Genomic DNA, 25,931 nt, shown 5'->3' with positions numbered 1-25,931 from the left:
CCCACCTCCCTTCACGTTCCGCCATGGTGCTCGGCTGACTTCTGCGCCGCTCAGCCAGGCCGCCGCGTGGGAGCAAGTGGCGCAAGCGACCGTTTTGGGCTCCACACCCCCCCTGCAGCATGGGGAGGGCAGCGCCAAAATGGCCATTTGGGCTCTGCGGTCCCCCGAGTGAGAGGCAGGAGGAGGAGGAGAAGAGAAAGAGAGAAAGGGGAAGACAATAGGAGGAGGAGAGAGAGAGAGAGGGGGGGGGGGAGAGAGAGAGAGACCGGAGGCTCAGGAGAGAAGACCAACGTGGAGGAGAGACCTGAAAATCCCGTCTTATGATGGGCTAATTGGCTATTAAATCAAGAATGTCCTAGCTTTTGAATGACTGACTTTGCAACCTTAATAACACATTTTAATGTAACACATTTTGTGTATAATTTCCTTGCATTTTAAGTGTAAACCAAATATATTGTTTTCAACTACAAGTAGGGCTGCTGATGAGGGAGAGGGGACGAAGGGGGCAGATGCTTCTTGTGCTTTAAAAGGACTCTTTAAATCACTACTAGAGCCCTGTGCATCATATTCCAGGCAGCACTGCGGATTGGCTGCCTCTAGCCCCACACATTCTGCCTGAGGTCCTACTCCTTTTGGGGAGCCTGAAGCTGAGCCCCCAAACATTGCTCAGGAGCCGACAAAGTCTGTTACCAGCCTTGGCGGTAAAAGATACTTCTCAACACAATGCATTTCCAGTGAACTTTGGAACTGAACTTTCAGCACTTGAATACAAGTCTCAACCATAGACCTATCTAGCAGCTAGAGGAGGCACCTTATCCCAGAGAAGACTTTCACCCAAGAGAAGGGAAATGGGTCTCTGAAAGCAGATGCTGAATCTCAGAGACAGTCAGAGAAAGCCTGGCAAAGCCCATCTCTCTCTCTCCTGATCAAGCTATTTTCCCCATCCAGGTCCAGATTTCTAATTAGGCACAATAGTCACATGCCTACAGGTACATTCTAGGGGCACTCACCTAATAGCGGAGAAGGGCAGCTGGGTCTATTCTGACACATCTTATTCTTTTTCCCCACCCTATGGGTAGGCTCACTTTTTGGTTTTTGCTTTTGCTACTCTGTAAGGGTATGTCTACACTACAGCGCTAATTCAAACTAACTTAGTTCGAATTAGCGCAGCTAGACTTAAAAAGTAGTTCAAATTAGCATTTTGCTAATTCAAACTAGCATGTCCACACAGAGTGGACCCTGAACAGAGGTTAAGGATGGCCGGAAGCAATGCCGGCAGGGCATCAGATGAGGACTTAGAGCGTGGAGCTGCTGTCTCAGGCTAGCTGAGGGCTGTGCTTAAAGGGTCCCGACCCCCACCCCGGACAGAGAGTTCTCAGGGGTGCCCCGCTTGCAAAGCAGTCCTGGCTTGGAGTGCCCGGACTACCCACACTGGGCACATCACAGCACTCGGCCATCAGCCCGGCTGCACTTGCCGCAGGCTGCCATCTGGGGAGAGAGGGCACTGGGGGGCTGCAGGAGAGCTTCCACCCCCAGAAGCCTGCAGAGCCAGCCCTGTCCTCCCCATCGGGGGCTCGTACCCCATTCCTCCCTCACCTCCTTCCACTTACCCTTCCCTAGCCTCCCTTCCTGATATACAAAATAAAGAAAACATGTGTTCAAAAATAGAATCTCTCTTTATTGAACAAAACTGGGGGAGACTGGGAAAAGGAGGTGGGAGAGGGGAAGAGAGAGGGTGGGAGAGGGGAGGGCAACTACAATGATGAGGGGTTTGGAACAGGTCCCATATGAAGAGAGGCTAAAGAGACTGGGACTTTTCAGCTTAGAAAAGAGGAGACTGAGGGGGGATATGCTAGAGGTCTCTAAAAGTATGAGTGGTGTGGAGAGGGTGCATAAAGAAAAGTTCTTCATTAGTTCCCATAATAAAAGGACTAGAGGACACCAAAGGAAAGGAATGGGTAGCAGGCTTCAAACTAATAACAGAAAGTTGTTCTTCACAAAGCAAAGAGTTAACCTGTGGAACTCCTTGATGCAGAGGCTGTGAAGGCTAGAACTAGAACAGAGTTTAAAGAGAACTTAGAGAAAGTCATGGAGGTTGGGTCCATGGAGTACTATTAGCCAGAGGGTAGGAATGGTGTCCCTGGCCGAAGTTTGTGGAAGGCTGGAGAGGGATGGCACGAGACAAATGGCTTGGTCACTGTCTTCGGTCCATCCCCTCCAGGGTCCCTAGTGTTGGCCGCTGTTGGCAGACAGGCTACTGGGCTAGATGGACCTTTGGTCTGACCCAGTACGGCCATTGTAAGCTCAGGGCTCAGGGTCGGGGGTCTCAGTGGACCACCTTGATTTTCATGCAAACCTGCTCCTGGGTGGCCAGGCTGGCAGCTCTCCTGCCCTAGATGGCCACTTTCCTGTGCCTAGTGCAGAGGTCATGGACGAGGTCCACGATGTCTGCACTGGACCAGGCGGGTGCCCGCCTCTTGCGGTCCCGGGCAAGCTCCCAGGAGCCGCCAGCCTGGTCCCGGGAAGAGGGGGAGGGCTGGGGGGCATCGGGTGGCTGGCTCAAGCCGTGCCAGGTGGAGAGTATGCTGGCTGGGTGCTGGCAGGCTTGCACCTGGCACGGGCACCGTAGCCAGCCCGTGCCCCTTTAAGGGGTACGGGGCCGGGAGGGGGGCAGTAGAGTTTTCCTGGTGTTGGCCAGAGTGGCCACCAGGGAAAGCTGGGGAGGGCTAGCCTCCCACTAGTTCGAATTAAGGGGCTACACACCCCTTAATTCGAACTAGTAAGTTCGAACTAGGCTTAGTCCTCGTAAAATGAGGTTTTCCTAGTTCGAACTAAGCACTCCGCTAGTTCGAATTAAGTTCGAACTAACGGAGCGCTAGTGTAGTGCCTATCAAAGTTAATTCAAACTAACGTCCGTTAGTTCGAATTAACTTTGTAGTGTAGATATACCCTAATTTCCAAAGCTGGAGAATTTTGAACAGTTACAGAACAGGAAAAAAAATAAGGGGGATAAATATCCTGGACATCATTCAAAAAGAGAAAGAGAGAGAGAAAGAGAGAAGGAGAGAGAGAGAACAAACAAAAAAACCGGGAAAACCCAAAACTTAAAAATTCAAAAGTTCTCAAAACAATACATCTTTGATAAAAACAATTTCTCTGTTTTAAACACTGCAAATTGGAGAAAACTTTGAAATTTTCTATGAAATCGTTCTTCTATTTTACTTTACATAGATGAATTGATTTAAATAGCCAGAAGGAATTGTTGTAATTATAACACCAACAGGCGGAATTGGACCTAGAACTTCCAGAGCATAATGCATGAGCCTCTACCACATGAGTTAAAAGCCTGCTGGCTCTCAGATAAGGCTGTAGAGCAGACTCATTATTCTCTCTGTTAGTGGACTCAGACCTTGGGTAGGCCAGTGATTCCTGCATCAAGCCCATAACTTCTAGGTAGTTACAGCATATCTTTCTTTTTTGACAGACATGATTGTAAAAGACTGACGTTAGTGAAACTGGTGAGTGTCGGGTCTGATCCTCCAAAAAGGATGAAGGATTCTGCCTTTTGTGTTACTGTAATAACTTTGTATTCCAGACAGCTTTTTTAAACAAACAATAAGTCAGAGTCATCACTTGAGCTTGCTCTCCACAATGTTGTATTTGTCTTCCTCAATGCAGCATTAAAGTCATTTTGATTATATACTCATTTTCTATTGCCATGCACATGATACTGTGTAACTAATATAATACAAATCAAACTGATATTTAAAATGTTCTCTAATAGATGTTTCAATATATGAGAGAGCTTTCTCTCTATTCTTCTCTAACCGCTTACAGGAAAAGAGCTAAAATGGCATCAGGATAAATTGTTTGATTGATGTTTTTATATTCCTGTTGCTGATCCACTGATTTATGTTAAGTTACTCATTCTTTTAAAGAAAACAATTTTTACTAACTTTTAAGTTAATTTAATTTGGCTAACAATTTGAACTTCTGTCATCTATGTGCAATAGTAATGTTCTAGTTTTCAAATTCCATTCTGTTTTAATATAAAACAAATATATACTGAATGTGATGTGTGTATCTCTCATTTCCAATATTTCCATAAGACACCAGAGTTAAGCGACATTACACAAAATATTTTCCTACATTATGGACATTATAAAATATGATTTTTTTTCTTTATGCACATTGTATTTGTGGTCTTGGGAGGACTTACATATACATAAATTCAAATTGACCCAACAAAGTAGGCCTTGCTGTGTGGGATGTGGCTCTGCTTATTATTTCAATAAAGCCCTAATGCATACTCGTGTTCTGTTATTTCCTGGAGAAAATAAAGTATGCACTCGAAACTTGGTAGCTTCAATTTCAGTACTTTTTTTAAAGCAGGAATCATGATAGATATTCTTCTTCTGAAGATGTGTTCAAGTTAGTTAGTTAGTTAGTTAGTTAGTTAGTTAGTTAGTTAGTTAGTTAGTTAGTTAGTTAAAGAGAATGCTGGTCTTTGTGGCTTTTTTGCAAGTTCTTTAGGGGAAGTCAGCAACATTTATAACCTTCAGAAAATGCATTCAGATAGTAGGGTCATTCTTTTAACTGGTATTTGTTTAAAAGGGCTCAACAGTATTATTAAATGAGTTTTGGCATAAGGCACAGAGCATGGTTTCTTTTTAACAAGTTTGTTTCTTTAACTGGCTAACTTGTACTTTTAATACATAGTTAATATATTTATTAGGATTATTTGGTGTTAGTGCACAGAAAATCATTTATTAACAGGCTCTTTCATTAATGAAGAAGCTTTTGTGGTTTTCAATAGTCACATTTTTCATTCTCCATTGTTGGTAATGCCTTCTTAGCAATAAAAGACCAAACTTTGTCTGCAGCATGTACACTGTTCCTATTAAAGTAAATTAGTAAAATTCTGCCTTCAGTTATGAAAGTATAGTGTCCACTGACTTTGAGCTAAATTCTTCTTTTAGAGAAGAAAGTGGTGGTAAGTGGTTGGGAAAGCAGTATCAGATGCATCCAAAATCCATGCAGAAAAATGCTGCTAAAGATTGGACTTCTTGGTTCAGCACCCTCAGACCTGACCAATCACAAATGAAGGATTTTGCTAGACCAGGGGAGGTTATTTCTGGCCGTCCTGCCACTGGCCCTCTTGGTCTGGCTGCCAACCTCCTGGCTGGCTTCCTGTCTCCTTCCAACCATGCTGCCCTGCCAACCCTACTGGGCAGCCGCTCACTGGGGCTCAGGGACTTGCCTGACAGCCACGTGTCAGTGCTCCGGAATACACCTGGCAACTGCACGCTGGGGTTCTGAAACTTCCATGGCTCCCTGCCCCACCAACCCACTGCTACAGCAGCTCCAGCCAACTGCTGCCACACACTGGACTCTCCCTGCTGTTGGCCCTCCACCTGGACTCTCTGGTCCTGCAACATCAGTGCCAGATAACAGATGCTGCTGGGGAGTCCTAGTTTAGAAAGTTTCAACCTGTATTATCTGCAGCAGAGTGCAAAACAAAGGCTGAAGTATAGTCCTGGCTCTGTGCACAGTACCATGAAGTCCTCATCCCTGCTCTTTTGTTAATGCATGGTTCACACTTGGGGTTCTCCAACTTTGTTGCACCATGTCTGTCTTTTGACAACAAAATTACTATGCAAAGAGGGGAACAGAAGCCTGAGCCCACTCAAGCCCCACTACCCTGGCTGGATGAGAGAAGGGAGCAAAGCCAAAGGACTTCAGTCCCTGGCATGGTAGCTTTTAACCAGAGCCCCATCTCCCAAGGCTCAAGCCCCTGGGCTCTGGGTTCAGTTTTGGGCAGTAGGGCCTGTCTTCAGATGGAGCCCTGAGAGATGGGACTCCAGCCCCAGCATGTCTAGTGCCTGTTGACCCCATTAAAGTGGGGTCCCAACCCACCATTTGAGAACTGCTGCTGTCATCCAATGTCAGTCTGCCTAGAATTAGTGAGAGACAGAACATCTGGCCATCAACAAACTGGAACCATTACCCATTGGGGCATAATGCAACCTCCACATTATTTGGCAGAGCTGTGTAATCCATGCGAACAGTTAACACTGGTAAGGGAAGTGTAGGTATGGGAGTTAAGCATGGGTCTGGGACAGCCATACCCAAATCCATGCAAAATATTCCTGGCTTCTGAACCAAAGGTTTTCAGATTGGGGGGATGTGGGCACATTATACCTAGCCTATTTCTCAGATAAATCTTTGCAGCTAGGTTTGTAGGTGGGTAGCTGCCTGTAATGCATGTGTACTGGAAGCCAGAAGATATTCTCGAGCTCTACCAAAGGCAGATAGAATCCCAGCTATCATTTGTGCCAGGCTTCAGTGATGTGACAATGAAGAAGTATCAACACAGAGACAGCAATGTTAGGAAAGGTAGTTCTGGAGAAATGCAAAGGAAAATATGCGGGCCAATAACTTATAGTTCATTGCTAAAATGGAAGACCAGAATTGGTAAGCCACATCAGGAATGCCTTCCTCATATATCAAAGAAATCCAGAAGTGAACAATTGTCAGAATAATGACCAAAAAAAATGTAAATAGCAGCACCAGCATTATGATTTATGTCTGTCCTCTCTCACACATGTACAAACTGTAGCTGTTCATCTAGTAAACATAACAAGAATAATCTAAGATGTTCCCTTAGCTTGACGCAGTCAGTTACAGCTATATGGTGAGGACAATATAGCTCTCACACCCTGGATAATTGGTGAACAGCATAAGTCATACAATAGGGAGTCATGCCACACTACCAATCTATTAACATTAGCAATCATGGATGTCAGGTTGGACATAAATGAGTATGGAATGGGGAGAGCTTGATATTAGCAATAGGGCTTTACTTCTTTTATGGTAATCATGCTCATATACATCTATCAGGAATGATCTACATCTATTAGGGATGGTCTAGACAGTACTGGGTCCTGCCGTGAAGGCAGGGGACTGGACTCAATGACCCCTCAAGGTCCCTTCTAGTTCTAGTGTTCTATGATTCTGTGATTCCATGATTCTATGATCTACATACCCACAAAACCATATGAACAAATTGGGAAAATACAACCTAGATGGGGCTTGTTATTAATGGCTCACATTTACACTGGCAGGACAAAATGAATGGGGTTCTGCAGGGATCAGTCCTGGGTCTGGTTCTGTTCAATATCTTCATCAGTGATTAAGATAATGACATAGACAGAACAATTACAAAATTTGTAGATGATACCAAGCTGGGAGGGGTTGAAAGTGTTTTGGAGGCCAGGATTATTATTCAAAATCATCTGGACAAACTGGAGAAATAGTCTGAAGTAAATAGGATGAAATTCAATGATAATTGTTCCTTCAGTTGTACACATGGAAAATGGTAAGTGACTGCATCAGAGGGAGTACTGTAGAAAGGGAGCAAGGGAACATAGTGGACCACAAACTAAATATGAGTCAACAGGATGACACTGTTGGAGGGGAAAAAAAGCAAACATTATTCTGGGATGTATTTGCAAGAGTACTGTAATCAAAACACAAGAAGTGATTCTTTTCTTATACTCTACACCTCAATGATTAGACCTCAGTTGGAGTATAGTGTCCTGTTTTGGGTATCACATTTCAGGAAAGATGAAGGTAACCTGGAGAAAGTCTAGAGAAGAGCGACAAAAATGATGAAAGGTCTAGAAAACATGACCAATAAGGGAAGATTGAAAAAATAGGATTTGTTTAGTCTGGCGACGAGAAAACTGAGGGGGCATGCTAATAGTTTTCAAGGCCCTAAAAGGTTGTTATGAGGAGAAGGGAGACATTTTTTTCTCCTTAATTTATGATGCTAGAACAAGAAGCAATGGTCTTAAATTGCAGCATAGGAGATTTAGGTTAGACATGAGAAAAAATTCCTGCCAGGGCAGTTAAGCACTTAAATAAATTGCCTAGGGAGATTGTAGAATCTCCATCACTGGAGATTACAAAGACCCATCCTCTCTGTAACATAATGTGACACTTTCCCTTATGTGACTCAATTGTAAAGTATACAAAAATTTTGGAACTTCTGGAGTTTTGCACTCCTGGTAGCCTAATTTGATGATACTATTTGGGAGGTGGATGAGCTATTAGCAATTGGAGTTTAAGACTTTTATGGATGTGTAATATTTTGCATCTAACTGGGTTTTCCTAATCAGCTGTATTTTAGAGACTCACCTTATGTGGACACAGGTTTTCCTGGTTTGTCTGGCACCCTTTGCACAGATTGTCATCTCTTGACAACCCTATTCTTTCTTGCAGTAAAACAACTTATTTTGAGATGGTACTTTGGTATTTGTGGCCACACCAAAATCAGCAAATATATTCCAGTTCCTTAAATCCTGTTGCTCAGAAGTTGGACACTCCAGTGGACCCCTTCTCTGATTCATGCTGGCAAGATAGGGGTGCTGACTATGAATAATGGCTATTCAAATCTGAGATCTGTTATACATCAGTGTAAAGGTTCTGGTTGCTAACTTGTTAATGAATCTTCTAGGTTTAATTAAACTGTCTAGCAGCTATTTTAAGTCTCACAGGCCAGGCAAAGTCCCTTTACACCATTTTTAAATTCAGAACATCAGCAATTGTTGAATTCTCCCAGAACATGGTCCCTTTTTGCAAAAACACACACTTTTTCTATCTTATGCACACAGTGCTCTGAGTGACCTATGAAAAAGAACAGTGTAAATCTATTTAGTTATCATTGTTGTGGACAATTTGCACTTGTTAAAGATCTTAAACCCTCATGAATTTCAAGAGTATGGCCGTTCCACAGTTACAGTACATGGGATTCAGTGCCCATGCTTAAATGAAAATTGACTGTTTTGCTAAAAGCTATACTATATCTCAAATTGTCCCAACAGACTATTAGTTTGGCATGAAAAGCCCATATGTACCTTTTTATTTTTCAAGTTTAGCCTTTTATTTACTTTAACAAAACTGTCTTATATTCATGGCATGGCAGCAAGAATGTATGTGGTTAGAGTTAGAGACTTCCTTTTACTACACTTCCAATCATATTACTTTTTCTTACTCCATTGCTATTAAAAATGTTTTATGCTGATCCAGATTGTTTGTTTACCATTTCAAAATTCTAATATCCAAAAGGTTTTAAAAAAATGTTTTTGCGCAGAGCTGCACATTGTAGAAACGGGAGCCCTGGATGCTCTAAAACACTCTGATCTTGGTTTTGTGTTCAAAATACAAAATTTCAAAATACAAACTTAAGAGAATGGATCTGACTGGCTGAAAAAGGCATACTTTAAATAAAGATTCTGGCTGTTTTAAGTCACAGTAGTTTTGAGAATGACTACATGAGACCTCTGTAGATGTCTTTATAATGAGCTTCCACATTAATTTTAAGAAATCAGTATGATGTGCTGCTTGCAGATTATAATGTAATTCTGTAATACAAATTAGATCAGCTTTGAATGTCTTTGAAATGTAGTGTGTTAAAAATGGTATGTACAGGTTAAAAGATACAGATTCAGAACACCGGGATTTACATGAAATTATCACACATGCTTTGATAGAGTCCTAGACTGATTCAAAAGAGCAAGTTTCATATGAAGCTGTCTCATTTTCTTTGATAGCCACCTTGATCTTTATGCAGTCATCTATTAATTATATTACAGATAAGGTAAATAAAAGTGTTGAAATATTGAGATCACAGTCTTCTTTTTTCTTGTGAAGACTAAAGGTATGCTTCTATGAAGTCAGTGAGCAACGGGGGATGAGAAAGGTATTCGTTAACTGTCAGAGAGTATTTATTTTGACACGTGACTGAAAGATCTAGAGTTCAGTAGCTAAGAGCACAACTGAAAGGGTAAAACTTAGATGTGGTTCAGAGTAAAGTTATTATAAGACACTCCATGGATTTTATAAGGCCAAGGTAATGGATAACCTTATGCAGGTTTTCTAGATAAAATTATGGTTCACTTAGTATTCTGTGGTTCCAATCCTGCAAAGTACTGATCATCCTCAGCTTCGCATATTATCTCACAAATTTGGACCCTATGCTTTCTCCATGCAAAACTTTAGTGATTGTAAACCAAACGTAGGAAGTATGGTTATTTTATCAGCTTTCAGGATTTAGTAGTGTGGGTTTGAGGGTTTTTTCATTTTTTTCATTTTCATTTTCATATTTTTTTCATTTTCATATTTTCACTGAGTCCACACTGAACTAACAAACTATGTTGAAACAGTTATGCAATTGCAGTTGCATACAGAAAACTCTGCTTCAAAAAATGTGTTTATCTAGTTATTATTTAAATCTATAGAAAAGTCCCTTTGGCTTCAGTAGACCTAAGTAGGTAGAGATCTGAAAACTTAAAAGGGATTTAGCTAAAAGTCAATGAAATCTATGTAAATGGTCGCACTGCACCTTTAAGTCGGAAGGTGTATTTGTCTTGCTGGTGGAATGAATGACACTGCACTTTATGGCTGGGGTAGGGAGGAGATGAAAGCTGTTGTAAAAGGGTTGGTGCGATTGCTGACTCATCCCCTAGTAATGCAGGGTCTAAAAGGGGGAAGCCTCCATTTTACACAGAGCAGGCAAAGATGGGAACCACCTTCCCTTCCCTTTAGATGGTAAAATACCAGGTTTGGTCTAGATTTTCTCTGGGCATTAAACTAGTCACCCCTGTTTTGGGAGGGCTGGAAAATATTTTTTCCCTTGCTATCATACGGGCCTAGGTGCAGCTGGAGTTTTCTTGCCTTCCCCAGAGCAAGTCCAGGAAAGGCACTATTCATGCATGTTATGAGGAGCCATTGGCTAGATAGTGCATCTCATTATTTAATGTAGGGAGGATGTCCAGTGCAGGAACTCCATAGGGAAGGTACATGATGACTGGATAAATGGTTTGGAAAGATTTAAAAAGAAGAGTTCATTTCAGGAACGGATGGGGGGAGAGTTGGGACTCCTATAATTGCTACAGCAAGGAGAAACACAGCCCTCCGCCCCGTTATAATAGCCCACCTTAAGCCTCCAACAAATTGAGGGGGGGGGGCAGTGGATGATAAGGACTTGGCCCTGGATTTGTTGGAGGGAACTAGATGAAAAAAGATGGGGAAACTGGTAAAAGCCTCTTGGATAATTATGGAATAAATATGGGGTTACCTGCACTGAACACTTTTATCTATCAGGGTTGTACCAGACATCTAATAATAATCTAGTGGCCTGATTAAACCCATGCCAAATGTCTCCTACCCTTCTTTTGGTATAACCAGACAATAATTTGCCTTCTTATATATCTATGACACAACTTGCCATTAAAGACAGTCAAAAAAGTTTATTTACAGGTATCGTCACATGAAAAAAGCTTAATTTCATCAGCAGAAGTCACTACAGTTTAACAATGCGGTTATCCCCTGATCACCAAGCTTGACCTTCTGTTATCCTTAGTGAACTTTTAGAGTCTTGACAGAAATCAATGAATTTTCTTTTATTTCTGAAACAGCTTTGATTTAGAACAGTTATATGCTTTGTTGTTGTTGTTTGGGTTTTTTTTTAAAGTATGAAAGAATAGTATGTAGTTTGATTAGAAGAAAAATATACAGATGAGTGTAATTCTAAAATGATCAAGGAAAAAAATATTCAGTTCTTACTCAAGCAAACACCCCTAAAGTCAGTAGGAGTTTACCTAACAACTGAGGTGAAATTAAGTATACATCTCAAGGTGCTTTAGCAATGAGCTAGAGGGTCCATCTCTAGGTTTGATAAGTTAAATCTAACTCCTGGCCTATATCTTTAACCCTATTCAGGCCAGGACCGTTCAGCTGAGAATGCTAACTGTGCAATGTGTGTATGTTTGTGTACATGCACAAAATTGAGATCTGTCCACCAAGCTCACTTCATATAAGTCACCAAACAGTCACTAGTACTAATATCTACTAGTCTCTACTAAACTGGTGAATGTGAACCAAAAGCCTACCAATGGAAATCTCTATATCTTATTACCAATTCCCCCTTCCTCCTCTATCTTGTCAACTTTTGTTTGTAATCGTTTATTACTTCATTATTATTGTTAGGGTTCATTAATAGTATATTTTCCCCTTAACTAAGCCTTTTTCTGGTTTTGTAGGCCTCAGTCACCGCTTTTAAAGGATTTATTCTCCTATTCTTGTACATTATTCTTGTCACTATCAATGAGATTATGCTGCAAATGTATTAAGAGGGAAAACAATCTTGCACTTAAAATGTAATTTAGAAAAATATTTTAATAATAAAAGTAATCAGAATTATTCCCAGTAATTTTTCTGTACTTTTGATCTTTGTAAACTCACTATGTAGTCAAGGCAGATGGGTTTCTTTAAGTTTATTTTTTCTCATAGTGAAGAATGCAATTAGGTGACATTATCCAATATATAAATCTGCTGAAGTTTTTGTAAAGTAAGGAAACGGGCAATTTTTACTGTGAGGATTAAATTGGATTGTTATTATACAACTGCTTTAAAGTATTAATTTGCAACAAACATTGAGTGTATGCAGACCCACAACGTAACAAAAGAACACAGTGGTTGTCTATAAGCAGGAGTGAATGTGGAGGAAAAATGGAACCCTGTCCTAGGTGGAAAGGCCTATGAAGATATAAATCCAAGGGAAGCAAAAAATTGAGACCAGATTCTGATACTCATACTCACACAACCTGCACCATTGAAATCAATGAAGTTATTCACAGAGTAAGATAATACTCAACATGTGAATAAGAGTGGCAGAATTTAGGTCAGAAAAAATGAGTATTGCAACATGGAAAAGGAACATGGCCAAGTGAATATGCATCCATAAACCAGCACAAGATTACCTAGAAATGAGCAATATGCTCCAGCAACTTCACAGATACCTTACAGCTAATTATGACACGCTGACAAGAATTTCCCCAGCAATAAATACCTGCTGTTGAATCTGGGTATACACTACTCTTCTTGCTTTTGTGCATGTTGGATAAAATTTTCAAAAGCACCTAAGTGGCTTACAGCTTTAGTTCCTTTGACTAGAAATGTAACAGATTCCTAAATCATTTAGTTTCTTTTGCAAAATTTACCCTCTATCAGGAGTCAGCCCCTGTGCATGTTTGTGTGAACAGCAAAAAACACTTTGTCATTTTATCATACTTTGTTACCCTTTTGACCATCTGTCTAATCTTCTTTCCTTCCTCTGCAAGGTACCATAAAAACTGCAAATGCCTAGAATATGTATTCAGCACAATGTATATTCAAATATTTGTCTATAATAGACTGTAATAAGACAACCATTATAATATCAACACATTGTACCTACAAGTGATAAGATTTCTCCTTAATGGTGAATATCTTTATTTTCATGGGCTTATTTAAATGTAATATTTTTTATGAATTTTTGGGGGGCTTTTTTGCTTTTTTATTTTAAAAAAATCGTTATTTCCTTGCACTCATAGACTTCTCTGGTACCCAGAGGTTGGCTCTTTTGCTAGCAAATTCAAAAACATTACTTAATACTGATTGTAATATCACTCTTTTGGAAACCTCAATGAGTCTGGCTGTATTAATATAGATTGGATCAGACTTAATGTAGCTATATTATTAGAGTTTTTTATACTGTCTTTGAATTGATTTATGTTGATAGAAGATATTGTATATCCCCATCGCTTATAACTGTCTGTGTCTGTCCCTTTCTAGAAAAAAAATGTTGAAATTTGAGATTTGATAGTCCCTTTTGAAAACAATGGTTAGCATTTTTGGTTAAAGACTAAATTTTAATTAAAACTTTCTGTGTGGTAAAAATATCAGACATAAAACAATACGACTATGTATGGATATCTGAACTGAAAGAAACCTGCCCCATTGTGATATTTTGTCAGTCTTTTATATCAATAAATTAATAGATGTGAATATTTCTGAATAGACAGAAATAGAATAGAAATGTATATATTATAATTACCATACAGAGAAGTACATACATGTACATGTGTAAAAGTTCAGTATGCTTATATAGAGATACAGTGAACTAAACATACTGAACTTGTCTGAAGCCCTTGTCTGGTTTACTGAGAATGAACCTTTAGAATTAATATAATCTCAAAAACCTTTAACTGCAGTGCATTAATTTTATATTTGTCTCTATTTGGATTTACTATACATAATTTTCTCTCATATAAAGATAGTTGTAGCACAAATGAGCAGGTCAAGCAAGATTTTAAACAGTTATGCTAAAATCACTTTTCTTCTCTCAGTTGTTTTAAATAAATATATAAAAAAATGCCCCTGGTCTGCTCTTGGGTTGAAATCAAAATGTAGTGTTGTTGTCTTGAGGGAAAAGGTTTTATCTTTGGGAATAAAAGAGAGAAGCAAACACACAATATAAGGCGTCCCCGCTATAAGTTGCCCTGGTATACATCCGTTCTGCGCTAAAATCATTGGCGTTTGTAGGAACTGATGCATTATAAATCCTCCCGTTCCCTGTTCTTAAAGTCGTTCAAAAAAAATCAATTTATGCATATGGAAGTCAGCCATGGGAAAAAAAATTCCTTGCTCAAGTTGTTTCGCTATAAGTCCAAGTTGTTTGGAATGTACCTTGGACTTACAGTGAGCACGGCTTGTATCTGAGCCCAGTGAGAGAATTCTGAGCCCAGCTTGTATTGACAGATGATTAAAAGACCTTTGACTTTTCATGCCTTTACATATATTATTATGATAACAGAGACTGGCACTTCAAAACCCAGCTTTCTATTCCAGATACTAAGGCTGTGTATAGACTACATCCCTTTTTCAATAAAGGGATGTAAATTAGGCACGGCGATATTGCAAATGAAGCCGGGATTTAAATATCCCGTGCTTCATTTGCATAATGGTAGCTGCTGCTTTTTTTCAAAATGGGGCTTTTTTGAAGAAAAACCCGGCAGTTTAGACGGGAATTTTTCGAAAATAAAACCCTTTTTCGAAAGATCCTGTACTCCTGAAAAAATGAGGTTTACAGGATCTTTCAAAAAAGGGTTTTATTTTCAAAAGATTCCCATCTAAACTGCTGGGTTTTTTCGAAAAAGCCCCGTTTCAGAAAAAAAGCGGCAGCCGCCATTATGTAAATAAAGCATGGGATATTTAAATCCCAGCTTCATTTGCAATATTGACGTGCCAAATTTACATCCCTTTACTAAAAAAGGGATGCAGTCTAAGGGTGCATCTACACTGTGCTGTAACAAAATAAGATACACAATTTGAGCAATGCAAATTGCATATCTTATTTTGATGCTATTTCAAAATAGCTTATTTCATCATTTTGTTTAAAAACAGGGCATCTAAACTGGAAAGATAAATGTAAATAAAAGTATGAAATGCCAACTAATGGCAACATTGAAAACTGGGTTTGTGATGTTAATGCACATACAATGAACCTGTAACAACACAGGTAATTAGCACTGTTAAGAAGCCTATTCTATGCTAATACATCTGCATGAAGCATTCTGAGTGTTGAGTTCTGATGATCATGTCATTTGGCTAATCTCTGTTACGTTATATAGTTGGGCTTCATCAGATACTTAGGGTGTGCCTCGACTACAGGGTTTTGTTGACAAAACTATACCTGCGTCTACACTACCACCATGTTCTGTTGACAGTAAGTTGACAGAACGCGGCAGTTTTGTTGATAGCGGTAAACCTCATTCTACAAGGAATAACACCTTTTTTCGATAGTACTCTGTTGAAAAAAAGGCACTATTGCATGCAAACTGTGTTTTTTCAAAAGAGAGCATCTAGACTCTCTTTCGAAAAAGTGGCTTGCTTTGTTGACAGTACTGGTTGTAGTCTAGACACTCTTTTTCGACAGTATCTGTCGACAAAGCCTCTGTCGAAAAAAGCCTGTAGTCTAGACATACCCTTAGGTTTTAGCTTCCCAATTGAATATTAATAGACGTCATCAAATGAATCACAAAGCTTTACGCTGAAAAAGGTTGCCTAATATTTGTATCCTGATGGTTCTAGTGGCATTGTAGTCTATCCAGAAGAATTTCAGACCCCATACAATTTCTCTGAACGACTATTTTTTCCCATTTTGTTTTTCTTCTCCTCCCACACCAAATTTTGATTTTCTTGACTTTGTTGGCTTACAACAGACCATTAGTGTTGTTTTAATATTTTGTGATTAATATGTACTGAAAATGGCCTAGGTCTAATGTTAGCACAGCTGTGAAATTTGAATGTTATCCACTCATGCTAAGAGTCTTGGGGGACTATAAAACTTTTTACAGCAGTGCTTCTTAAGGAGGTAAAAACAATGAATATACTACTACCTTAAAAATAATCAGATAATTTGCACAATACCCCTGGCCATAGTAATGACTAAGCAAACACTAGACAGGATCACCTGGTGCTTATTAGCTAGTTAGTATAACCCAGTCCTTGCTATCCACCCCCACTTGCTATATACTAACTTCTGGTACTATGATAGTTCTATTACATATTTTAAACTATATAGTGTACCACAACAGGACTAATGTGAGTTTGAAAGGAAAAGTCAATACACAAAGTTAATGTTTGTAGTGCTATGACACCCAACCCAAATCTTTACAGAGGAGGGATAGAAAAAGTGAAGAAAGATGACATTTCTGATTAATAGTGATGAATAAGAAACTCATCCAAGTTTTAATCCAGTAAACTCAAATCTTGAATTTAGGTTGATATCTGATGTGTTTAATATCTCTATTAAAAGGAGTGTCTTCAATTTATCTGTTTCTTTTTCTTAGCAAAGTGTCATAACAATTACAGCATATATCAAGCATTTTTTCTTTCTAAAAGAAAAGTGAAGTGTGACCTTATATGACCGGTAGTGAAATTTTTATCCATTTTAAATAACAATTCATCCAGGACTTTACACAATTTTTAATACACCAACAGATCTTAGTTATGATACATTTGGCTACATCATGATGCGCTGTACTGAATTGCTAAATGGTTTGGAAAAATAATTCACAAAATACAATTTGCTGTAAAAACAATACTAATGAAAAGGAAGTACTTTCTGAATGTAGTTTTAGGCAATAATAGTTTGTCTCGTGTACATTTTTAGACAACAGAATGTGCTTCTCCTGATAAATTTTAGAAAGAAAATTTTACATTAAAAACATGAAAATTATGCCACCTGGTGTATATAGAAACATGTGAGGCGGCTCGGAGGCAAGTTTTAAAACATGAAGTGTTTGAAGAAAGGTCCAGATTATTTTTTTTAAAGATGATTGGATAAAGTATGTTATTAAATGTCACATAAGGATTTCCATTATTGTACATCTGAAATATGCCGTTACACTAAAACATGCTTTGAAAATTAGAGGACAAAGAGGACAAAGTGTTCTCGTTCTGCAGTTCTCCAGAACCAATAATCCCAAGTACAACTGGCCAAATCTTATATACTATGTGCTTTAAAACACATTTATTTATATAAAAATTGTTAAAACAGTGGGCTAATTTTGTTAGTGCTTTATTTACTACTGTGTAGTCACTGAGGCTATGTCTAGACCACAGGCTTCTTACGCAAGAAGCTTTTTGCAGAAGAGATCTTCCGCAAAAACTTCTTGCGCAAGAGAGCGTCCACACTGCAATAGCACATCGAAAAAGTGATGCGCTTTTGCAGAAGAGAGCATCCAGACTGCATGGATGCTCTCTTGAAAGAAAGCACTGATAGCTATTCAAAGAATGGCCACCAGGGCAACCTGTGTCTTTTTCGATAGGGGGTTGTTACGCAAAAAGAGGCAGTTCCCTGTCCTCACACACCTTTTTGTGCAAGAGCTCTTGTAAAAAAAAGGAATAACTCGTGCGCAAAAACCACTCCTTTCTGTCGATTTACTTATGCAAAAATGCTCTTGCAGTGTGGACACTCTGCAAGTTTTTGCACAAAAGCTCTGCAGTGTAGACATAACCTGATTGTCGTGGATTTTTAACAAGAAATACCTATAACAAAAGTCTCTTATTTAAATCAAACACTTATATTGGGCCAGACTCTGAGCATAAGCAGGTGTTGCCAGTACACTGTTTTAGCCTGATTTCTGACATTATCTCTATTGGCTCTCCCTGCACTAAAGCTACGGAAGGACGTGTGTACCCTGGGTCACCAGAAAGCAAAGAAATTCTATGTCCACAACTTGGGGAAACTCCTGTTACCTTCTTAGCAACAACTGTGTTTCAATTGAAAATGCCTCTCCAGAAAAAAATGACTATGGAACTTGTTGCTGATATGTTTTCCATAGTTCTGCAATGTGTGAGAAAATGCCCACGACTCAGACAGAGAGCAAAATGTCTGTGAGCCATGGCCATGTGAGTCTATATTGGTATGGGGAAGAGGAGATGCAGTGTGGAAGGAACCGCATTAAAAAAGTTGCAGAAGAAGACACGGTAAAGGGACCTGACAAGAGGAGTCAGTAGCTTGGGGCAGCAAAGAGGACAGGAGACAACAGGTTGTAAGCCCTTTGAATCGTGAACCTTTTTTTTTTGTTTTGTTATATAGCACAGAGCACAATGGTTCCTGAATCATGACTGGAGCACTAAGAAACTACTGCAATATAAATAATAATTCACATAATAAGATTCAAGAATTGTTAGCTGACTGTGTGTCTGTCATGCCGCAGCCTAGAATGCTGAGTCAGTGTGAAACAATGGAAACAGCTACAAGCATGCCCGAGAGTTCAGACTAGCCCTCGTTCAATCATTGCTGATATTCACAGTCTGTTACCAGTCTACTTTTGAAAGTCTTCAGCCATTTGGGCTTTGCGAATTACATCCATGTGACAGCCCGGGCATTCCGCTACTGATTGTATTTAATATAGGAAGCAGCTAACATGTGAATGGTCTTGAAGGTGAAAGCAAGGACAGTGAATTTGATTCAAGAAGCAATAGGAGCCAGTGAAGGGAATTCAGTGTGTTTTCTACTTCAAAGTGTATACGAAAGCTCAGTCAATGAATTGGATTGCCATAATAATGCCTCCGTAGGTTAACGTATCAGCCACAGTACACTTAAGAAAAAATAAAACATGTACAACCTTTGTTCATTACAATCAGTTGTTAATGGGAGGAGTTAATGTTATGGAGGGTCATTGGGTGGAAGCCCATGTTGACCAAAACAGCAGACCTATCCCGTTACTATTTTGAAAACTGCCATGAGCTTCTGCCTAATGAACCTTCATAGGTGGTCAAAAGGGATCAGGACTGGTGACACATTTTTCGAAACCATGGGCAATGTGTGTGTGGGGGGGGGAAGAGGGCTTAGCTCTGGCCTCCAGGAAGGGTTGAGGCTTTGATTGGAAGGGGCGGGACTAGGGGCAGCCAGCCAAGCCCTAAGCACCACCTAGGGCCACACTATGCTTCCCCCCACCAGCCCTTAGCATTGTCTAGACCCAATCCATGTGGGGCTCCAGCAGCAATTTAAAGGGCCTGGAGCTCCAGCTACCACTACTACCACAGCAGTGGTGGCCCAGAGCCTGGGCCCTTTCAATTGCTGGTCCCTTGGGAACTGACCCCTTTGCCCCTCCTTGTCAGAGGCCTTGAAAGGGATACAGGTCTAACATCTCCACTGAACATTAACTCCACATTATAAATGCAGGAAACCCATAATCAACTTTGAGACTTGAACCTCTTGCTTATATAGCATTATAGCACAACCAAAGATGGAAAAAAAAATGTATTTTTGCCATAATATTTATTTCATGAAAACCTTTATCTGCCTAACAACAGTTAGACCTATAAACCAAGATTTTCAAATTGAAAGCCTAAGGTCAGGCTCTAGGTTCATACTTAGGCAACTATTTAGATAACCCAATGTCAAAAGGGCTGAGCCCCCCAGCAGCTCCAAAACATGGATATATAAGCCTAACCCTAGGCATTCATTTTTAAAAGCTGAGCTTTAGACTCTGATACTGAGCCTCGGGCTCAATTTCTCCTCACCAAGAAAAGAGAAACATTTGGCCATAGGGGCATTACTGAAGAGTAATTACTGAGAATTCTAAAGTGCATATTGCTGTAATCAGCAGAGCCCTCAAATCTGTGGATATCAGCTTTATAATGGGATACCTGTGGATGATGTTTACAAATAGTGAATTGGATGCCGATGCAAATTTTGTTTCCAAACAAGGCTCTAGTCATTAGCCAGACCAAAGGAAAAAATTCTTCAAGAAATCATATAATAGATTTGTAAATTATTTTGGTTTGGCTGAAAGACAGCATCTCTATTGGAGTTAATAGTGTACAAGTCCTGATTGAACTACTCCGGTTCTATGCTTCTGTGTCTTTATTTATGTCTAGCTTAAAACTGGAATATTTCAATTATGAATCTGAGCTATGCATTTTATATTGATATATGCCAATATTTTCTAAGGCACCTTAATAAAATCAAAAACTTTAGAGAAATATTTTAATATGTATTTCATATTACATACTTTTACTTTAAAATACACATCTTGGACACATCATGAAAATGGAAAAGAAATAAAAGTTAAACTTATTTTGTAGTGACCTGATTTCAACATCAGATGTTAAAATCAAGACGCGAAATTTTGGTAGAGAGATAAAAGTCAAAACAGAGACCTGACCACATGCCGGATGATATTAGTGGCAGATGTGATCGTCAGAAGTGTGATGGCATTTCCTCTGAATAGGCGAATGTACTCTTCAAACTTTGATGTTAACATGATTAGCAATGAAAGTATGCTTTGTTCCTTTGCCTTCACATGGTCTCAATATTGGCAGTTATAGTTTACTTGTATTTTTAAATCAAATATTATCCTCCCCTGTATTCATGTACAGATGCTTCACACAATGCTGCTTTTTTGTTGGATCTAAAAGAAAACTGTGAACCAATGTATTTAATATGGAGCCTGAAGTGCTAAAAATAAATGTTTTTTTTTCTTTTTTCTTAATCCAACCCTTTATGTTTTCTTGGTTTTCTACTTTCAGTCCTAGTACCACTCTTTCTTATAGGTTACTTAACACCAGTACCCCCTCTTCATAGCCAGTCCATTGCCCCCAGACACCCATTAATTGACTGCAAACACAACTTTATTGCAAAATGACTGCAGCTTTATTAACCAACAGGATTTACAGGCAATAACCTAATCAATATAACATTAATATATCACATAATTAAATAAGATTCTTACAAGGCCAGCCTGTAGCCTGAAATATACACAAGATCATTGTTCCCACCGAATGCATTTACCAGAAATGATATGAAATGGTACAAAGCATGGCTTCTCCACTGGAAAAATATAACCCATGCATTCACTGCATCAGAAGGATGGTGCTCCTTTCATCCCATACACATCCCCACTGGCAATCTAAAAATACTAATTTCTCTGTCTGTAGGCTTTACAGCTACTTAAACACATAATGGGACTAATCTTGTCACACAAAGTAATGTGTGTACAATAAGAAGGGACCACTCCTGTGAGTAAATAATTCAGACTTTCACTCTTATAATTAATGGTGCCCTATTATGGTGGACTAATAACCAATAAGGTAATAAGCTCATTGAGCTATTTCGGTCCCTACACCAATCAACCAAATGAAAGAAACAGTATGAGTCCACAACTGAATGTTCTACCTTCAACACAACAATATACATGTGAGAACACTTACAACATTCTTCAGTTCTGAGAGAGAAAAGCACTGCATATGATAGAGCCTATTTGTACATTGGTTGATGCTGCTAGAAATGGCAGAATCTGTCAAAATGGTAAGGATGTTCAAGTGCCCTCTGCAGATGCAGAGATTTCCAATAGGCTACAATGTTTGCAAGAGGCTAACAGGTGGTTATGTTATGTGTGTTTTATTTAGCAAAAATATTCAATCATTCACTCACATCTCAGTAGTCTAGCTGCTTTCATGCCCTACAGGACTGGTTTCACAATCTGGAAATTAACTAGTTTCTAAAGGAAGCTGGTAAGAATCATGTTACTTGGCAGGATCAATCAATGTTTTTCAATGCTCTTTTTTAAAAAAATAGAAGGCAAACTTGAAGAGGAATTAAGAAGAGGAAGAGGAATTAAGATTTGCACAAGTTTTTATAGGAAATCCCACCCACAGAATTCCTATATAAACCTGAGCAAATCATTTAATCCCTTTGCTCTAGTTCCACATCTGTAAAATGGGAATAATAATATTTCAATTTTTACATCTTTTGTCTGTCTTGTCTGCTGATATTGTAAGATTCCCAGGGTAGGGAATGTCTCTTACTTTACACAGAGTCTTGCTCAATGGGGCCATAATTTTCATTGAGGACTCTAGAGACCACTGTAATAAAAATGAATTATCACTTCCTTCTTTCCCTTAGGATTGTGAATCTGGTAATGTTTTCTCCTTGATATTCTTGAATACAAAGCATACATACATATGGACAAAACATTATTTTAAGGCCTTATAATGGTAGACTCAACCATATGGGAACTAGGAAGACATTTCCTCTAAAGAACGTTATGCAATAGACACTTCCTGATGCATTTCTTGTCCCTTCTTCTGAATCCTCGTTACTGGTCCTTGTTGTACAGAGGATATTAGACTACATGGATGAGTAGGCTAATCTGGCTTGGCAATTCCCAAATTCCTCACTATCACCTTAAATAATATACGTGTTTCAAATCATCTTAAAGGTATGCTAATGGTGAGTATTAATGTCTAAAAAGGGTTTCAGGGTTCACTATGCCTATCTATCTATACATAGGAATATAAGATTAACTATGCCCCTTTGAACTTTCTGGATGGAGTGTATCTATCCAATTCAGCTTGGGAGGTTCATTACTGGAACTCCTTTATTGCACCTGCTACTGCTCTGTTTGCTTTTCTAACTAAGCTGAATGCTGTTTTTCACCTTTCGAACTGATACATACAGACTAAATTACAGTGAAACACTCCTTCTAAACTCCAGTGGAACACTGCAAATAATTCTCATCACCAAACTACTCAGTAACACATCCTTAGCATATGTGCTAAATATGTATTCCATTGTAGCAACAGTTGTGCAGTCCAATTTTAAATGAGCAGTTATTGAAAAGGTCATGAGAATGCCTTCACACTAGAAGGATAAAGCCAAAGCCAAAAAGCAGAGTTAGATGGATGGAGATTACACTAACTGAAGCAAATAAGTGGCGGGCAGTGCTGTTGGTTTCTCACTGCAAGTCACTGCAGGAGTGGTCTTGCCCACCCCTAAACCTTGCCACCTGATTTTGAGCAAGGAAATCAAAACATACTCTCCAGAGCTAGGCATTTTTCCAGCCCTGCTTTAGTGACAGGAGAATGGGCATTACCCAGAAGCTGCAAGGTGATGTTTAGACGTGGCTGACAAACCACCAGCTCAGCTTTTCTTTTCCATGGGGCAAGCCCTCTAATGCTCCTCTTCCCGTTTACTTGCTGAAACTTGCAGCTGTGATTCACAACCTGACCCACAGTGATAGATCACAAACCACTGACCTTGAGGGCAGCTTTGTGTGTCAGCCTTCTTATTGCATTGAGTCACCACACTCTAGTGTGTGTTATTTTAAGTATCACATCCATCAGCCAGTACCAAACAGAATTTGTGGCCATGTGTATTTTATTAGTGAGCTTCACTACTTAAAAAAAACTATACTGTACAGTAAAAGAAAGGGGGAGGAGGAGGAATTCCTGCATTCAAAATTTAAAACAAAGAGACTTTAGGGGACATATGATACACCTTCAGCATCTCCTTGTTTTCAATTATGCCATAAGGAATGTATAGTCATGATAATATGTTCACCTAGGTAGCTTTTCAATGTATTGTATTATTTTTACACATCTCACAGCAGCACAGGAATATACCATTCCCCACAACAGAACACATCTGTGGTGAATCTGCACAGAAGCAATTAATTTCCTTGTGGTATTTTTACACTGGGGGCTTAATGCAAGTCTCCATTATACAAACAAAAAGCTCCAGACAGCTCCTGCTGCCTGATAAAAAAAAAAAATCATCAGATTGAGAATGGCTGTTTGGCCTAGGACTGCTACAGGCAATGACTTGTAATGAGGCATCCCAACACTAATTATTGAAGCTTATTAAAGAGAATTGTCTAAGTTGTACCCAAGCTGGCTATAATCAAGTTAAGGAAGACATGCATACTGAATTGGGGGAGGGGGGACCCACTACCTTCTCTGGGACAAGTGAACCTCCTTAAATAGGCTAATCTGGGTGTCAATTTATAGTAGCAATATTATTGTGCTTGGCAGATTGGTCAAGATGAATTTGATAGAGAGGCAGGTGAGAATCCCCAACAGCTTGGAGATAATTTGCCCATCATAGCCTTCCCAACTAACTAACATCTGCTGGTGAGAGGGCCAAGAAACTGTCAAAAAGAAGTACTTCCGAACCAGGATTTTATGATTAAACTTCTCCTGAATCTTCAGGAAGGTTAGGAAAGCAATATTTCAGTGTACTGTTTCAAAAAAGATTAATAAAGATGTTAGAAGGCTGAACTGCTGTGAGATTTGTTTAATTATTCCCCATAGTACTGCCCCAGCAATCTGCTGACATTTAGCCCCGACCTTGCAAATCCTCAGTAAATATTAATATATCAACTCAAACAGGGACCGTTGTTTTATTGGTTCACGGAGCTCAGAGAGATTCGCCACAGCAGTGAAAAATAATGTGCAGAACTGAGGAAGAACGGCTCCTTTGATATCACCTTCTGCTGCACACATGTGCTGGGAGCATCAACAAAATGGAAATTCTGTTACTTTGCCACAGCTGTAGAGTGACACTTCAGATGCCTTTGCTTCCCTTTGTACAGCCTGCTGGAATAATCCCAAAACCACTGTGGCAAGAGATTGGGAGGGGGGTGGGATAGAAAGAGAGAGAACAGAAGAAGAGAAATCACATTTTATTATCTGACACAGTGGAAATTTTAATAATGGGTAAGTTTCCCTTTTATAATCTAATAAGCTTTGCCCAGAACAATGAGAGCACTAATAAGCGCCAAGGAGTGCTAAGCGTAATTCTCTGCACACTGTTTACAATAGTGACTTCGCTATTTGTTTCTCTGAGTTGTACGTCAACTTCTCTTTTTCTCCTATCACTTGCCCCTCTTGACAGTTTGCCTAACATGTTTTATGTGCCTAACAGTAGACACACACAAAGAGAAATCTCAAGGTTTGCTTTCCCCCTCCCCCTTTACTTGCTTGCCTCAAATTTAAATCCACATTATTAAAATGTCTCTCATAAATACCCTGCCAGTCCTAATAGATGAGTGTTTGATGTGGGTCAATAATACGTCCGAAATTCTTGGGTTTAGGGAAAAGGGCTGCTGTGCAACATTTGGCATTCAGATGTATTGAGCTGCAGAGTTAATGCGTGATTAATTTTATTCATAAAATGTTAATCACTTCATTGTGAGATCTTTTTAACATTCTACGCACCGACCCCCTTTTAACTTCTTTTTTTATTCACAAGCTCGCAAATGTACTTAACGTTTTCAAAACATTGTTATTCCCCATCACCCTTGTCATTAAACATACATTTAAAATGTAATAAAAATGTGACAAATAACGGAGCCACCGTAAACACAAATAGGAGCCAGTTTCCTCTCCTCTTCCCCAGGGCTGAAACTGACCAGGTTCTTTAATATGCACTTGTTTGCAGAGACCCTGAAGCAATTTTTTCTCAAGCATTCTTCAAACCTCTTTGGCACCGTCGAATATCATGAAAATAATCTAAGCCTGCAGCACGTTGCAGAGGGGACATGTTGTAGACAGAGGGAAATAATACTTCTGGTTAAAAAGGAGGGGACGAGCTCAGGGTAAGCACATCATTGTGTGTGTTTGAGACGAGTACCAAAGTCTCAGCTGAAAGTGGTAGCAGGCATTTGGTGGGTGTGCCGCTTGGACTCACTGACTTGTTGTTTCCAGCTGGGCAAGACTATTGTGTACCTATTCAGCCAATGCACTCATGA

Source organism: Pelodiscus sinensis, chromosome 2 (assembly GCF_049634645.1).
Source record: "Pelodiscus sinensis isolate JC-2024 chromosome 2, ASM4963464v1, whole genome shotgun sequence".
In the NCBI taxonomy this organism is placed as follows: domain Eukaryota; kingdom Metazoa; phylum Chordata; order Testudines; family Trionychidae; genus Pelodiscus; species Pelodiscus sinensis.
The sequence above is the reverse complement of the archived record's forward strand: the minus strand, read 5'-3'. Positions refer to the sequence as shown.